This window comes from Nyctereutes procyonoides, unplaced genomic scaffold (genome assembly GCF_905146905.1).
Source record: "Nyctereutes procyonoides isolate TBG_1078 unplaced genomic scaffold, NYPRO_anot_genome, whole genome shotgun sequence".
NCBI lineage: Eukaryota > Metazoa > Chordata > Mammalia > Carnivora > Canidae > Nyctereutes > Nyctereutes procyonoides.
In genome coordinates, this window is record NW_026575049.1 from 11,492,708 (window position 1) to 11,509,863 (window position 17,156).

General features: G+C 40.6%; 1 protein-coding gene across 8 annotated transcripts in view; it reads left to right on the plus strand.

Moving 5' to 3' along the window:
• Positions 1-1,117: 1,117 nt before the first annotated feature.
• Positions 1,118-17,156, plus strand: part of FRS2 (fibroblast growth factor receptor substrate 2) — a 111,679-nt gene continuing 95,640 nt past the window's right edge. For 7 of the 8 annotated variants that reach the window (XM_055328418.1, XM_055328425.1, XM_055328419.1 and 4 more), the window contains exon 1: positions 1,118-1,265. The gene's annotated coding sequence lies outside the window, so the exon portion shown is untranslated. Of the gene's footprint in view, positions 1,266-1,807; positions 1,964-17,156 lie in introns of those variants that run through there. The other variant, XM_055328424.1, reaches the window with a different exon arrangement.

Genomic DNA, 17,156 nt, shown 5'->3' on the forward strand with positions numbered 1-17,156 from the left:
AAAAGTGAAAAGTCCATAGCAGGATGCAGGCAAGAAGATTCCAGAGTCTCCCAGCTCTTGGCTTCCGTTCAAATTCCAAGTGATGCTGAAATATGGGAACATAACCTGCCCTCTGCCCTTAAGCAAAGCGCTTCAGACTCTTGTTAGGAGCACATGTAAAGGGACGCCTGGGTGGCTCAGTGGTTGAGCGTCTGCCTTTGGCTCAGGGCGTGATCCTGGAGACCTGGGATCGAGTCCCACATCGGGATCCCTGCATGGAGCCTGCTTCTCCCTCTGCCTGTGTCTCTGCCTCTCTGTCTGTGTCTCTCATGAATAAATCAATAAAATCTTAAAAAAAAAAGGGAGTAGATGTAAAGATTCAATACGCACAACACAAGGTAAAATCAAGAGCCACTGTTTGTGGTATTGGGTTTGGTATCTTTGATCGGAGGAGGAAGGTACAGATAATGCAAGGTACAGATGATAACCAGCACCTCCCAGGGTTCGGGCACGATGCACTGGGTTAGGCACCTGCAGCGCGTGACACGTAGTAAGCATCCAGCAGGGAGTTAACTATCATCATTTGGAAAGGACTGGAGAGGGACACCTTGTGGCCCAGCGGTTTAGCGCCTGCCTTTGGCTCAGGGCGTGACCCCGGGGTCCCAGGATCGAGTCCCACGTCGGGCTCCCTGCATGGAGCCTGCTTCTCCCTCTGCCTGTGTCTCTGCCTCTCTCCCTCTGCGTGTCTCTCATGAATAAATAAATACAATCTTAAAAAAAAAAAAAAGGAAAGGAGTCTGAAGGCCGGCTGTGTAAGCGTGCACGCCGGACCCCTGCACCCAAATGCTCCCATCCTCGGCCTCGTGGCGCGGGAAAATAGGCGGCTGCAGCGGACCAAGTGCGAAGCGCAGTAAGGGACGCAGGCGCCTCCCGGGGCTTCCGAGGGGCCTCGGCGTTGGAAAGGGTTAGCGACCAGCCTGGGGGCGGGCTTAGCGGCTCGGCCCCGCCCCCGCCCGCAGGCCCCGCCCCGCCCCGCCCGCAGGCCCCACCCCCGCAGGCCCCGCCCCCGCCCCGCCCGGGAGGCGCTGGCAGCTCAGCGCCGGAGCAGTTCCGGTGCCAAGACTCGTCCCTCCCCCGCTTCCCCGGAAGCGCTTCTGCCAGGCTCGGGCCGGAGAGAGGCCTTGCAGGCACAGCTGCCGAGCCTCGGTCGGCTCCGAGCAGGGGCTGGAGCCCGGGGTCCGCGGCCGCCCACCCGCTCCCGCCTCCTGCCAGCGCCCGGGCCGGCGGTGAGTGGCCGGGGGGGCGCCCCGGGACGGCGGCGGGGCGCGGCGGGGCTGGGCTGTCGGGCTCCGGGGAAGGGGCTCGTCGGCCGCCGGCGCCCCGGGCGAGTGCGGGGGGCGGGCGGGGCGGGGCCGGGGCGCGGGGTCCCGGGACCTGAGAGCGGGGCCGGGCCGGGCCTCGGCGCCCCGGGTCTCGGCGCCGCCTCCCGGGCGCGCTTTCCGCCGCCGGCCCCGGGCTCGGCCTCGGGCTGCAGGTCCCGACGTTGGCGCCCTCGGGGGCGGCAGCCGGGGGTCCTCCGCGGCACTGCTCGTCCACACCCGCCGGGGGAGCGACTCGGGACGGCGCCCCGTGGGCACCGGGTGTGCGGGGCCCGCAGCGCGCCTGCCCCGCTCCCCGCTCCCCGGAGAGCCTGCTCGGGCGGCCGCTGCAAGGCGTTGAGGAAGACAGCTTGCCGGAGGGGAATCAGTACTTGACTTCCCTTATTTTCTCCCAGACTTAAAAAAAAAAAAAAAAAAAAAAAGAGAAAGAAAAGAAAGAAAAAAGGAAAAAAAAGGGGGGGGGGAAAGGGAAGCTGTTCTCTAATAGGCGCTCCTGATTGTTGTGGCCACCCCGGAGTCACAGTGGGATGACGGCTTCAGCCTGCGGTTATTGCACGAATTGACGGCCGGAGGTTGGAGAATCACGGTGCCCCCCCTTCCCTGAAGTTTGTATATCTTCATATTTGTCTTTTTATTTTTTCTTAAGATTTTATTTATTTATTCATGAGACACACACACACACACAGAGGCAGAGACCCAGATAGTGGGAGCAGCAGGCTCCACGCAGGGAGCCCGACGTGGGGCTGGATCCCTGGTCCCCGGGGTCACGCCCTGGGCCCCAGGCAGGTGCTCACCCGCTGAGCCACCCGGGCTGCCCTGTACCTTCGTATTTTTGGACCTGTCATTTTCCTTAACTTTCAAAGACAGTTTTTCTTTCTTTCTTTTTTTTTTATTTCTCAGTGGCTCCTTAGAGGTTCCAGTTGTGCTGCAATGCAGAGGTTGACACAGGTGGACAGAGGTGGTGTGTGTGTGTGTGTGTGTGTGTGTGTGTGTGTGTGGTGTGTGTGTTAACCTGCATTTTGAGCTTTACCTCGGATAAATTATTGAGAATTTCCTAGAGGAGAAAACGATGCGTAGGTAGGTAGTGTTTTTTAGTGGACTTAGTTCTTAGGTACTAGACTGTGTTGGGGGGGGCAGGGGGGAGGTTTGTATGCAACGAGGCTTTTCTGCATTTAATAGTGATTTTTCAGTGATGGTGGCAAGAGAATGCAAATGCATTCACTGAGGGTTGTGACTGGCTGCAGATGACCATTGCATTTTTTTTTTTTTATTTTTTGCAATGTAAAGTGCACACAAACCGTTTATTGTGAAGCCAGTGACCCTTTTCCTGCGCTTCTCACCTTGTGCTTATATTAAGATGTATACTGTAGTTTTTTTAGGTACTTATCTCATTCTCTCTCCTCCCACTGCTGAAAGGGGAGGTAATATCCTGCATTAGGGAAAAATAGACTGAAGTGGTGAGTTCAGTGAGCTCTCTTCCTGTGCAAAAGAAAAGTTATTTCAGTGTTGTTGATTTTTCAGCAGGCAAAGGGTGGCTGACTTTTTAGAAATTCTTGTTTCTTTTATTCCTTTATTGATTGTGGTCAAAGGGTGGTTGATTTTTAAAGTCCCTGGTGGGGGAAAAAGTTAAATAAGATTTAGACATTGTGGATTCTTAGCCATTTGCAATGCTTGATTGTTTAGAGCTTACGGTTAGAATATTGGAATTGAGAAAACCTGCAAAAGGAGTCAAGTTAGATATGATCATGGATCCATAGTGCAAGTAGGATAGTATGATAGGTGTTTTGATGGAGAAATATTTAAAGAATTGTAAGAGCAGAAAAAGGCAGTTGGGGAATTTCAGGTGCCCTTAGGCTCTGTAAATTTCATTAGGTTAAGGTCCACTCGATAGATGTTGAATATTTGCATTGTAAATTTTATTGTATTATTGAAGTCAATGAGTACTGAATTTTTGCTATGTTAGGCATCAAGCTCTGTTAGGCAACCGCGTAGGAATGAATATACAGCCGTAACCATTAAAATTCATGTTTTGGCAATAATTTTCTAAGGTGTGTCAGAAATCATGAAGAGGTGAATTGTATTGCTTGGGCATATTAAAATTTTTTTTCTAATTAGAGGTGGGTGTTGTGTGTTTTATGAAAAGTACTCTTAGGCATTATAGGATACAAAGATGAAGCATTTGGTCTTTAGGAATTTGAAATCTAGAAGTCCTGAGATGTAAGATATTTACATAAAAGTATGTAAATACTGTGTGAGTGGGATGACCTAAAGTTTGGAGTTCTATGAAAGGAAAATGGGTTCATTTTTAACTGGAGTAAGCAGCTAAAAAGTAGAAAGTGGTGGAGATAAAAGAGCACTCTGAAGCTGTTGAGCACTTGGCATCACGCTTCATGCTGGTCACACTACGTACATTTTCTAAGCTTCACAACGACATAAAAGCATCTTAATAAATAATGAGGGCAATGCTCAAGTATGTTAGGTAGCTGAGCCTCAGTTTGAATCCAGGTCTGCCTGGTGCCAAAGCCTGTGCATTTCCACTCCATTATGCTACTTCTCAATAAATTGGTAGCCTGAGTTTAACATTGGAGAGGGTGAGACTTTTCTGACACAAGAATTTAGGGGTCGGGAGTAGGTGGATGAAGACTTTTCAAATAAAGGGAGTGATGCAAGTGCAGGCCTGGAGGTGGGAAAGTTCACTGTATACACAGAAGAGTTAATGGACAGATTGCTTAGTTGTTTTTTTTTTTTTTTTTTTTTTTTTAAGATTGTCACGTCTGGCATTTCAGGAAAGCACAGTTTTTTTTTTTTTTAATTTTTATTTATTTATGATAGTCACACAGTGAGAGAGAGAGGCAGAGACACAGGCAGAGGGAGAAGCAGGCTCCATGCACCGGGAGCCCGATGTGGGATTCGATCCCGGGTCTCCAGGATCGCGCCCTGGGCCAAAGGCAGGCGCCAAACCGCTGCGCCACCCAGGGATCCCTGGACAGATTGCTTAGAATATAGGGTTCATTTTTGGAAATAAGAGTTGAGGTTTGAAATACTATTTTGGGACTGGATTGAGGAATATATATATATATATTTTAAGATTCTATTTATTTAAAAAAAAGATTTTATTTATTTATTCATGAGAGAGAGAGAGGCAGAGACACAGGCAGAGGGAGAAGCAGGCTCCATGCAGGGAGCCTGATGTGGGACTCGATCCCAGGTCCCCAGCAGGCTTGGGCTGAAGGCGGCGCTTAACCGCTGAGCCACCGGGGCTGCCCAAGGAATATATTAAATGCTGTATTTAGGAGTTCAACATTTAGGAGGTACTGAGAAGCTACTAGGTCTCATAGTGTAGTGTGCAAAATGATTTGTTGTAGAAAGCCAGCTTTCAAGATAGTATACATACTGGGCAAGGGCAGTGGCATTGAGATGGGGTGGGTGGAGGAGGGGTTGTTGGGGAAGGTTTAGAGAAACTGGAAGATGAAAATTATATTTTAAGTGTGGATGATGGTGATGGTGGTACTATTACTAGAAATATAGGCAAGAGGTGCATAATGAGATCAGTTTTGAATACATTGAGTTTTTTTTTTTTAAATATAGTTGCAAAACCCTGGAAATGCCCAGAGGCTTTTGGAAATGTGGGTTTGTAGTTCATGAGAGAGGTCAGTGCGAGGCATGTATTAAACATGGGTGTAGAGAATAACACAAATAGATGTACTAGTTGAATCGGGGTAAGGAGATGAAAGAGCCGAGAGGGAGTTTACAAGGAAAGGGGAAAAAATGAACCTTTATTTTTGATGGCATCTGCTTAAAACAGAAGGAGAAGATAGTCTGTACTGTATTCTGCTCCCTCTCATTGCAGATTCAGATGGACTACAGAGACTCTGATCATTGAAAATATCTAATGGGGAAATAAAACTTTCTTGCCATTGCTAGCAAGAATATTATGCTACGGTTTCATGGAGGATGAACTATTTCATATTTCAGACTTACTTGTTCCAGGGTATTGGGCTCTAGTTACTTAAGAGCTGTTTGGTTGTTTCTTTTGAGCGTTTGTTGGCAAGTGATTTGTGAGGATTTGGAAGCAGATCCCTGGTAGGTATTCTATTTATTTAAATTTATGACTTTCAATTTTGGTTTCAATAACAAAAGCCTTTGAATATTCAAATATGATTTTTTTCCCTCCTATTCCTACTGGCTGCTAATAGTGCCTTTCATGGAAAACCGTAATCAATTGCATATTTTTCTTCCAACTCTCTTTTATAAGTATTTCTGATTAACACAGATAGTTTTGTCTTTAATATTCTGATTATCCTAGAGGGCGGGAATGATAAGATACTTTCATCTGTTGTGTAATGATACATATATAAAAACTATGTATTTTTATTTGGAAACTAAGTACTATGGACTTAAGGAATTTCATGTAGTTTTCATTTGATATTTAAGCGTGGGGAACCTGTGTAATAATGTGTAAAAGATTTTTTAGTTTGCAGAATGAGGCTTAGAGCTGTAACTTTTTGAGGGCAAGTTTATTATTTTTAGACTGAGTTACCAGGCAAGTGTTTATTTCCTTCTTGAGAGTTAATGCATTCCTTTTGTTTTTGAGGAATATGTTTTTTACTGTATTACAGGCACTTGGGAATGTCCTAAGAGTCCTGCGTCAGTCTCGGTGGAGGCAGGGGGTTTTGTGTGTGCTTTGTCTGGGCTGGTTGGCTTAGTTGCAGTGAGCCTGGTATTAATGAGGCAAAGGTCAGGAGTTCCATTTAGCTTCGGTCTGAGTGATGGCCAGGGAAGTACACCTCTAGCCAGCTGTCTTGGAAATTCCTCGGTTGTCATTGGTCACGAAGGTGACTGAATTAGGATGGATCTTTATACCACTGAAAGAATATTAGAGGAAACCTAGCATAATGGTTAGTAATTCTGACTCTGGAATTAGAGAGACCTGTGTCAAAATTCTTGGTCTTCAATGTTGGGAGAGTCCCTAAACCTCTCCAAGCCTCTATTTCCTCATTATTGAATAGGTTAATATTTGGTTTGGGCATGTCCTCCCGTTGTTTTCTTTTTCCAAGTGGGAGTTAGCTGCTTAGACCTGTGGTTCCCCAGTGCTGGACTATGGAGAGGTGTCAGCCCATGACAAGAGTTTTCACTTGTCTGAAATGACAATGGGTTAGCTTTTCATAAAGCTAAATCTATTGAATTTAAAAGATAATATTTTTTCCTAAAATTATCTTTTACCATTTTTGACGGAAGGATATTCTTTTATGAAATTGGTTATTTTCTTTTTAAATGTTCTTGGCAAAATAAAAGTTGGCAACTCTGCTGGTCCCCCAGTTTTGTTTTTAAGATTACCGTTCTGTGAGATCTGAAAATCTTGACTTAAACAGAACCAGGGAATTGGGGGAGATTACTCATTCAATATATCATATATAGTCTGGTTTGGGGTACATTCTAACCCTTCTGTTGCCCTGTAGAGGCTGTATTGTGATTCTCACGACCACTGAATTTAATCTTGTCGGGTTTTACTTTAAGACTTTTAAGGAGCAGTTCAGATTATTTTCAGTTCAGACAAAGTTGCTTCAAATTATTTAAGTCTGTATTTCTCAACCAGAGTCCCAGGAGTAAACTGGTGAACTGTGGGGGCTGCCTGGGGGTGCTGCTGTATAAGTCATTACTCTGTTGATTAGCCAACAAGATAAATAACTAGCCTTTGACATAGTGGAGTAGTAGAAATTGGCTTTCCTTTTCACCTCTTCTGCAGGGAAGCTAGAGCAAGAAAAGCTTTTTTTTTTTCTTTAATTTAATATAGCAAGTAAACCTTGTACAAATATCAGTATTCAAAAATGCTTTCTAGAGAAAGAATAGTTCAGCACTTTGCATAATGGGTTATGTAAGTGGAGCCACAGAAGTCCTCCTGGGGACACAAACCAATTATTAGCATAAGCGCTATTGAAATTGCATTCAGTTGTCTAGATGAGAAGCATTTTGACTCCCCTCCGTGCACTTAGCTTTGGAGGGGTGGGTGCGGAAAATTTAAGGCGCATACCTAGCCTAAATGACTGTTAAATTAAGGCTTAACATTTGTTTCCTTTTAGTGTTTTTGGTTAGGTAATTTTCAAAATTGGGAGTGTTATAGAAATACTGAATATGTGTTAGAATGCCTAAAGCAAAATTTCAGATTAAGCTGAAATAGTTTAGGCCCTCTGTCTTTTAATTTTAAAGGAACCTGAATGTTTGCTGCATTAGATAGTAAGGATGTTGTTGTTTTATAGTTTTGTTGTATACCATTATTTCTGGTAAATAAAAGACTCATACAGAATTCATTTATTTTAACAATGCTTACATTTTTCCTTCAAATTACTCCTATGGGCAGAAATGAATGGTATGCTCAGGAGTCTGGAGAGGTAGTCCAAAGTGTCCTGCTACAACTAGAAAATTTCACGACTCCTATAGGGTTTTATTTTTAAAAATTCACACAGATTTCATGTTTTGCTATTTTATGTAGATGTAAACAGTATTATAAAGTACTGTCAACCAAAATTGATGCCCTGAAGAAGGGGCAGTATGCTCATCCTATGGATTTTCATATCCCTATGACATGGCTAGTGGCACTGTGCTTAACTGTTTAATTTTGGCTCATTTAAAAAAAAAAAAAGCTGTGTTCTGATGGTTTTTGGTGGAACACAGGATGGTGGACAATTATTAACACTTTTACATGCTTTTAACAAACAGACTGTTTTGAATACTACCATGGAGCTGTAGTTTCATAGAAACAAAACGACTTTAAAAAGAGATTTAATCAATTTTAAGATGTTCATTTATATTTAAGATTATTGAATTATTAATATATTTCTATATTGATATAAAATATATTTAAATATAAAAATACAGCAGCAGTGTCTAATTGAACTTTCTTAATTATGGAAATGTTCTGTATCTGTGCTATTCAATATAGTTGCCCTTATATGGCTACCAAGCACTTAAATAAAATGTGTCTAGGGATACAGGGGAACTAAATTTTAAATTTTATTTGATTTTAATTAATTTAAATGTGAATAGCCCCAGTTGAGGCTAGTGACTACTGTGTAAGAAGTGCTACCCTCAAGGGCTGGTAAGACATGGAGAAGGGAGGTTAGAAACCTTCATACCACTGCTCAGCTCAGTTATAGGCAAAATTAGGCCCTTGATACATATTTCTTAATGAAATAGTATTTTTACTGTTTCCATTTTTTTAAAGAATTTATTTATTTATTTGAGAGAGTGTGTGAGAGAGCACATCAGAGAGCACAAGCAGGGGGAGCGACAGAGGGAGAAGCAGGCTCCCTGCTCAGCAGGTAGCCTGATGGCGCTGAGCCCACTGCCCTGGGATCATGACCTGAGCTGAAGGCAGACACTTCACTGACTGAGCCACCCAGGTGCCCAGTGTTCAATTTTTAAAAAAGATTTATTTACTTACTTGAGAGAGAGCAGAGCGAGTGTGCACAAATTGGGGGGAGGAGCAGAAGGAGAGGGAGAGAGAAACTAAGCAGACGGCACACTCTCTTGAACCCCTCAAGGCTTGATCTCACCACCCTGAGATTGCAGCCTGAGCCAAAACCAAGAGTCAGAGGTTTAACTGAGCACTCCACCGAGGTGCCCCCATTGTTCCGATTTTTAAGACCAAAGTTTGTGAAGTGTTCTAGGTTTTTTAGAGAGTGATCACTAGTCTTGATTTTTTTTCTTCTGCATAGATTTTTAAATTTTACTTTTATTACAAAAGTGTACAGTATCCTGAATGTACAATTTAAATAATTATAAAATGAACTACCACTAACTGGCTTGAAAAATTGAACATTGCCAGTATCTTTGAAGTCCCTTTATACTCCTTACCACTTGTGTTCTTGGACACTGGATACGCTTCCTAAGAAACCACCATCTAAATTTTGTGTCAATCATTCCCTTTTCCTTTTAATTTTCATGAATTAAAGAAAATTTCATTTCCCTCTCTCTTCCAGTTTGGAAGTTAATGTAGTTTTATGTAGTTTTCCTTTATTTTAGTTTTTCCTGACTCCCAACAAATTAGATATTATTATGTTTTAAACATTGTTGCTTTAATTTGCTTCTACATTTACAAGTGTCTTTGCTCAACATTTTCATTTGCATCTTGGACCTCTTGTTTGGGATCTAAGATCATTTTTTCTCTGCCTGAAATATATCCTATACAAGTTTTTTCAGTGAGGGTCTGTTGTTGGAAAACTTTTCATCTGTTTGAAAATATTTTTATCTAAATCCCATTCCCAAGATGGGCCTTTCTGAGTATACATTCTTTGTTATTTTTTTCTTTGCTTCATTGTAGATTTTACCTCATTCTCTTCTGCCTTTTATTGCTGCTGAAAAATCTGTGATCCATCTAATTGTCATTCTTTTATGATGACTATATTTAGAATATTTAGAATCTGATTTCCATACTTTGATTTTGATATGTCTAGAAATTGATTTCTTTTTATTTATCATGCTTGGAATTCACTAGGCCATGGAATCTGACAATTGGTGTCTTTTAACAGTTTTGGGGAACTTTTGGCCATTTTCTCCTCAAATTTTATCTTCCATGTATTTTATCTGGAACTTGTATTTGAGGTAGGTCTTCTTACTCTACCCACCATGCCTCTTAACCTGCCTTTCATTGTTGCCATTTCTTTATCTTTCTGTGTTGTGTTCTGGATAGTTAGATAGATCTTTTCTTCCAGTTAGCTAATTCTTGCTTCAGCTATGTTCAACTAGGTTATTGAACTAAAAATTTTTTTTCACTTTGTTTTAACTGTTATATTCATTTTTTAAATGATTTTATTTATTCATGAGAGACAGAGAGAGAGAGAGGGGGGGGGGCAGGCAGAGACACAGAGGAGAAGCAGGCTCCAAGCCAGGAGCCCAATGTGGGACCTGATCCTGGGACTCCAGGATTGTGCCCTGGGCCAAAGGCAGGTGCCATACCGCTGAACCACCCAGGGATCCCTGTTACATTCATTTTTATAGTAAAATATACATAAGTAGAATTTACCACTTGAAACTCTTTTAAAGTGTTCAGTTCAGGGATGTTAAGTACATTCATTGTCACCACTGTCCATCCCCAGAACTTTTTTATCATTGCAAACTGAGATCTGTGCCCATTAAACAATAATTTCCCATTGCCCCTTCCACCTAGCCCCTGGCAAGAACTATTTTGCTTTCTTTTTTAATGAATTTGACTATCCTAGGTACCTCATATAAGTGGATCATATAATATTTGTCCTTCTGTGTCTGGCTTATTCCATTTGCCAGACACAGGGTTCATCCATGTTGTAGCATGTTGATTGAATTTTAAAAAAAATTATTTACTGTTTTCATTGTTAGGAGTTTTATGTAGTTCCTTTTTAAGTCTGCTTTATCCTTATTATTTTTTGGTGGTCTTAACTTTTTCTTGTCATGTTCTTAAGCTATCTTTTATTTCTTAAAAACGTATTAAATATATTTATTTTGTACTTTGTCTCTGATAATCCTAATATCTGAAGTCTTTGCAGATATGATTCTGCTGTTTGTTTTGCTATGTTAACTTTTCAGTGTTTTTTCCCTTCATTTAAAAAATTTAAATTCAATTAATTAACATATAATATATTATTGGTTTCAGAGGTAAGGTTAGTGATTCATCAGTCTTGTGTAATACCCGGTGCACATTACATCAATGTTCTCTCCTTAATGTCCATTACCAGTTACCCCATCCCTTCACCCCTCTCCCCTCAGTTATTTTCCTGTGACTGAGTCTCTTATGGTTTGTCTCCATCTTTGATATCATCTTGTTTTATTTTTTCCTCTTTTCCCCTATGATCCTCTGTTTTGTTTCTTAAATTCTACATATGAGGGAGATCATATGGTAATTGTCTTTCTCTGATGGACTTACTTCGTTTAGCATATCTTCTAGTTGCATCCATGTTGTTGCAAACGACAAGATTTCTTTTTTTTTTTTTTAAAGATTTTTATTTATTCATGAGAGACAGAGAGAGAGAGAGAGAGAGAGAGAGAGAGAGAGAGAGACAGGCAGAGGGAGAAGCAGGCTCCCTGCAGGGAGCCCAATGTGGGACTCGATCTCTGGTCTCCAGGATCAGGCCCTGGGCTGAAGGCGGTGCTAAACCACTGAGCCACCTGGGCTGCCCTCTTTTTTTCTTGATGAAAAACTAAGTACAGTAATATACCTTACATTTGTATAGGGTTTTCTAGTTTGTCAAGCATTTTTATATATTATGATTTTATTTTGTAGTTCTGGAAACAAAGACTCAGAGACATAGCTAATAAGAACCTAATAAGCATTGGAATTCAAACTCTGGTTTTCTTAAGGTTCTTTTTACTAGCTGTATTTGCCTTTTAAGCATGGTCTGTGTCTTGTTCATTGTTACACTGTCAGTATCTTGGGCTTTTGAATGAATAACATAGACGTGAGTTGCTGTCTGACAACTGTCTTATAAGGTAGTAGTTCTACTGTAATTGTGTTATTTATGTATTTTATGTTTACATATGCTATACATATACTATATAAAATGTATAATTATGTATTTATAATCACCGAGAGCTTAGGGCTTGTGTGGAGGAGTTTTTGATGCTTGCATAACCCTAGTTAAGATTTTTCAGATCAAAAATTGGATGTATTCACATATAGCAAAGACAATTTGGTTTCCTTGAGAACATTAGATGATGAAGATTAATGAGGTGGATTTTCTGATACTAGTTCAATTCTTTTTCTCATTATTACACAAGTCTTTAAGACTTAGGTGATCAGAGGAAATGATTCGAGGTTTTCCTAAGGTCATTTTTTGTATTGATAAACCGGGATGTAGTAGTGTTGGTTAATGGAATCTTTTGACCTGGTGAATTGATGGAAGCTGGGCCCTCTCCAGATTCATGCCTTTTATCTCTTACCTCTAACCTTCTATCTCCCATTCTTGGTTAAAGCTAGAGGGACTTGGGTATTGAATCTTGGCTAGAACATGAATTCACTCACTGAATCACTGAGTCAGTAAATAGTTCTTGGGAGCCTGATAGGTATCAAGAACCATGCTAGGCATTGAGGTTAAAATGGAGAATTAGGATGGATGTGGTTGCCGTCGTGTAGCACAAACTAGAGGTCATGAACTATTATATCCTTTGTCTGTATTTGCCATTTATATATTTAAGTTGAATATATGTAAGAAAATCTTTATTATGTATTGAAACTTCTGGCAAGAGAGAATTCTGAGGGCTGTTGCTTAATGGAATATGTAAGTATAGGGTTTGAGATTGAGAAATATTCAGTTAAGCATATTCTGAAAATTGACTGATATTTTCATTTAAATTGAAGTCTTTTATTAAAGCCTTTTATTAAAGGCTGACCTAAATAAGTTATGGTTCAATCTAAAGACTGCTATTTGCCCCATATGTGGTTTTGTGAACAGTATGTAGTAGTGTCTTGGAAGTTCTATATTTCATGGCTCATTTTACATTGCTTTATCTCCCATGACCTCAAAAAAAACATAATATATATGCAAGCACGTGTATTTTTAAAAAATTTTTATTTTGAGGGACAGACTCATAGGTAGTTGCAAAAATAACAAGTGTCCTATATATTCTTTGCTCAGTTTCCCCAAGTGTTATATAGTTGTCACACAAAATGAAAACCAGGAAGTTGATATTGGTATGTTACTGTTAACTAGACTACACACCATAGACAGATCTATTTTTTAAAACCTGCATTTCTCTGTGTATGTGTATAGTTCTGCATAGTTTTGTATGACTACCATAATCAAGAACCGTTGCATCACCACAGAACTCCCTAGTGTTATCTCTATATTCACAACCCTACCCAACTAGTTTTGCCATTATGAGAATATTGTGTGAATGAAATAATACAGTATGTAATCTTTTGAGATACATACTTTAAAAATATAATTTGTTTAAAAAAATTTGTTTTAAAGATTTTATCTATAAAAAAAAAGATTTTATCTAATTTACTTGAGAGAGAGAGAGCAAGCACAGAGGGGACAGGAGAAGTAGACCCCCGCCAAGCAGGGAGCCTGACGCAGTGCTCCATCTCAGGCCCCTGAGATCAGACCTGAGCCTAAGGCAGACACTTAATCAACTGAGACACCCAGGCGCTCCTAATTTGTTTTAATTCAAAAGTAAAATAAGATTTCAGAAATGTTAGACAATGGAAAACGCATATTTTGAAGCCACCACTCTAATAGTCATCACTTTGGAGTTTTTTACAGCCTTTTTCATATGATGTTTTATATCATATTTTTAGTATATGCTCAATTTTGTTTGCTTTTTTTAAACTTAGTGTTGTATTAAATATTTTCTGTTGCCATCATACTTAATTTTCACTCTTATAAGAAATTTTGCAGAAAACACCTTTGAGCGTATAGATTTCTTCATACTTTTAGTTATTTCCTTAGGGCAGATTCCTAGATGTGTGATATTGAGCCAAAGGATATGAAGGTTTATTAGTCTTGAAACATTTGGTCAAATTGCTTCTCAAGAGGATAGTATTGCTCGTACTGTTTCACTGTATCCTTCTTAGATTGGGTATTAGTGTTACTTCCCTGCCCGCCCCCCCAACGTAATAAGGTGAAAAGGTACTTCATTGTTCTAATTTTAGAGTGCATTTCTTTATGTAACATTTTTTTCCTTGAAGAGGAAAATTGATTGTAATGTCAGAATGACATGAGCTTTTAAAAATATGATTTTTGCATTTAAGTAATTTAGAAAAGCGTTTTATTATCTGTTAGTGTTCAACAGTTTTGAGCAAGAGGTTGAATCACCAGATCCTTCTCTTTACCTTAACTGTAACCTCCTTAGTTGGCAGGTTTGTTACCTGCCAAATGATTGCCAGTTTCTGCATTACTTCTCTCTGGTCTCCACCATCATCTCTTAGTTACTGTGGTCAGTCTGGATTCTGGATCTTTCCCGTCTGTCCCCTCATCAGAGAGTGGCTGCTCCCCCCATTGGTGCTGTACCAGCACATCATTCATTTTTCCCGTGTTCTTGTCAGCTTTAAGTGCAGGGTTGTGCTGACTTTCCTGTGATGTTCTCCTTATGGTTAAGCCTAATCCTGGAGACTCTGTACAGTCTCTTGGGGCTTTCATTGCCATCACAGAGGTTATATGGCTGATAATGTATGGGGATACAAAAAAAAAAACAATATAAGGAAATTGTATTCCTTTTATTTTTCTGTATGTTTTAAAACTTTAAAATTTTTTTTTTTTTTTTTTTATGATAGTCACACACAGAGAGAGACAGAGAGAGGTAGAGACACAGGCAGAGGGAGAAGCAGGCTCCATGCACCGGGAGCCCGACGTGGGATTCGATCCCAGGTCTCCAGGATCGCGCCCTGGGCCAAAGGCAGGCTCCAAACCGCTGCGCCACCCAGGGATCCCTCTGTATGTTTTAGAAGACAGCAGCATTATATTCTTAGAGCAGTAGACCATCAAGGTAGTAAAAAACCCTTAATGTAAAACAGATTTTTAGTTGAATGTTACTAAGTGCCAGGCACTGTGCAAGTACTTTATTTAGTCTTCACAATTTTCCCATAAATTTTTGGGGTATCTAGATATGAAGATCTTATATATGATGGGAGTAGGTAATTGAGAAAGTTGGCTAGCAGGGAATCACCAAAAAATGAGACATTATTTGTAGTAGTAATTTGAATATACACTACATTCCTTCACCATTTCTTTCCCTCTACAGCGTCAGTATTTTTCTTTGTGGATGGGTCCTTTGATTAGAAATCTGGATTGTGGGGATGCCTGGGTGGTTCAGCTGTTTGGCGCATGCCTTCGGCCCAGGGTGTGATCCTGGGGTCCTGGGATCGAGTCCTGGGTCGGGCTCTCTTGCAAGGAGCCTGCTTCTCTCTCTGCTTGTGTCTCTGCCTCTCTCTCTGTCTCTCTCATGAATAAATAAATAAAATCTTAAAAAAAAAAAAGAAATCTGGATTGTCTGGGGGTGCCTGATTGGCATAGTTTGTTAAACGTCTGACTATTGGTTTTGGTTCAGGTCGTGATCTCGGGGTCCTGACATTGAGCCCCATGTTGTGCTTTGCGCTCCGTGTGGAGTCTGCCTGGGTTCTTCCCTTTCTCTCTCCTCCTCCCCACTTGTTCTTTTTCTCTAAAATAAATAAATAAATCTCAAAAAAAAAATCTGGATTGTCTTTTTAGCATAACCCATACCCCTAATCTGTTGGATATCATAACAGCATCCCTTTCCTATAGAAGGGAGAATTTAAGACATTTTCAGTGTGTTTTAGAAAATCTTTCTACGGTTTTATGCTTTTTTTCCTTATTCTTTTAAGGCTGTTTTACATATGCCTAATTCCATAATAACTTTTTAAAGAATAATTAGCCTTGAATCTTTCTGAACTTTTCAACATAATTTTCAGAGAAAACAACCCCTTTCACACTCATCATCTGTCAGAAACAGCTGGCTCTTGTTAAGCATCCAGCTCATTTGGTGAGAGCAGAAGGGTGGGGATGTATTAAGAAAGTGGTCTACTTAGAAGACTACCAGGTGCAAGCGGTCAGCCTGTGGTGGGCATCAGGGAGTGATTTATGGAGGGATTGGAGAGCTTTATTTCTGTAAGTTATGGTAAAGTAGAGGCCTATTAAAAGAGTTTCTACTGAATTATTACTCTTATTTCCATCTTTGAGATGAGAAAGATGAGGCTTCAGAGAATTGAGTAACATTCTGAGGTCAGGCAGGTAATAAATGATAGCGTCTGGGATTTCAATGTGGCATCTATATAGATTCAAATATTGAGGACATGCAATACTACTACTGCCTACTGCCTTTCAGGTCATCTCATTTAGCCAGCTCAGTGAGGACTCTTGAATGAATGGTCTTCAGGCTTGGAGGTAGTGTTTTTGTTGTTCTTTCGCATCTCAGGTCCTAGGAGCATTTTGCATTTTAGTATTTCTTTTGTCCTAACTCTGTAAAAAATAAAAAAGGCGGCGGGGCAGCCTGGGTGGCTCAGCGGTTTAATGCCTACTTTCGGCTCAGGGCATGATCCTAGAGACCAGGGATCAAGTCCCACATCGGGCTCCCTGCATGGAGCCCGCTTCTCCCTCTGCCTGTGTCTCTGCGTCTCTCTCTCTCTCTCTCTCTCTCTCATGGTTGAATAAATAAAAATCTTTAAAAAAAAAAAAGGAAGAGTGCATTCCCAGGTGAAAACTAGGCTTATAGTCCTTTGTTTTATTTTATGTTGGATGTGCATACGTGAGAAATATGGCTAAAATCTTGCAGTCTTGTAACTCCTGAGGAAATTGTGAAATAAAAGACTTAATGGGGGAAAATGGAGTGAAGAACTTAGACATAAACTTTCCTCTTCCTCCTATTAAATTTCCTTCATAGTTTGGGATCTGACCAGTCATCTTTATCCATGTCACTACTTGTTATTTCATGAAGCATCGATTGGGGCATTAGGATTTAAAGAAAAAGATATTTTCTTGTAATGCATAGATGTCTTTCTGTGCTCACCCAGAACACGTAAACCTTTTCCTGATAAATGTATTGTCAATATTTAGAGTCTGGTATTTTTAGTTTGCATTTTGCTTTTCTAGAACACTTTTTTTTTTTAACCCACCCTAAAATACTCTCATTTCCATGAATTTTCAGATGCTAGAATCCAAAAAAGTTCTGCCACAAAATAAAGTACATGTATTACATAGTAAATCATTGGGTTTTCTATTTTTATCACTACGACCAGGGCTTCTGATCACTATGAGATAATTGGTGTTACCACATTGAGTTTTAATTCCAGCCCTTTGAAAAGAAATTTGA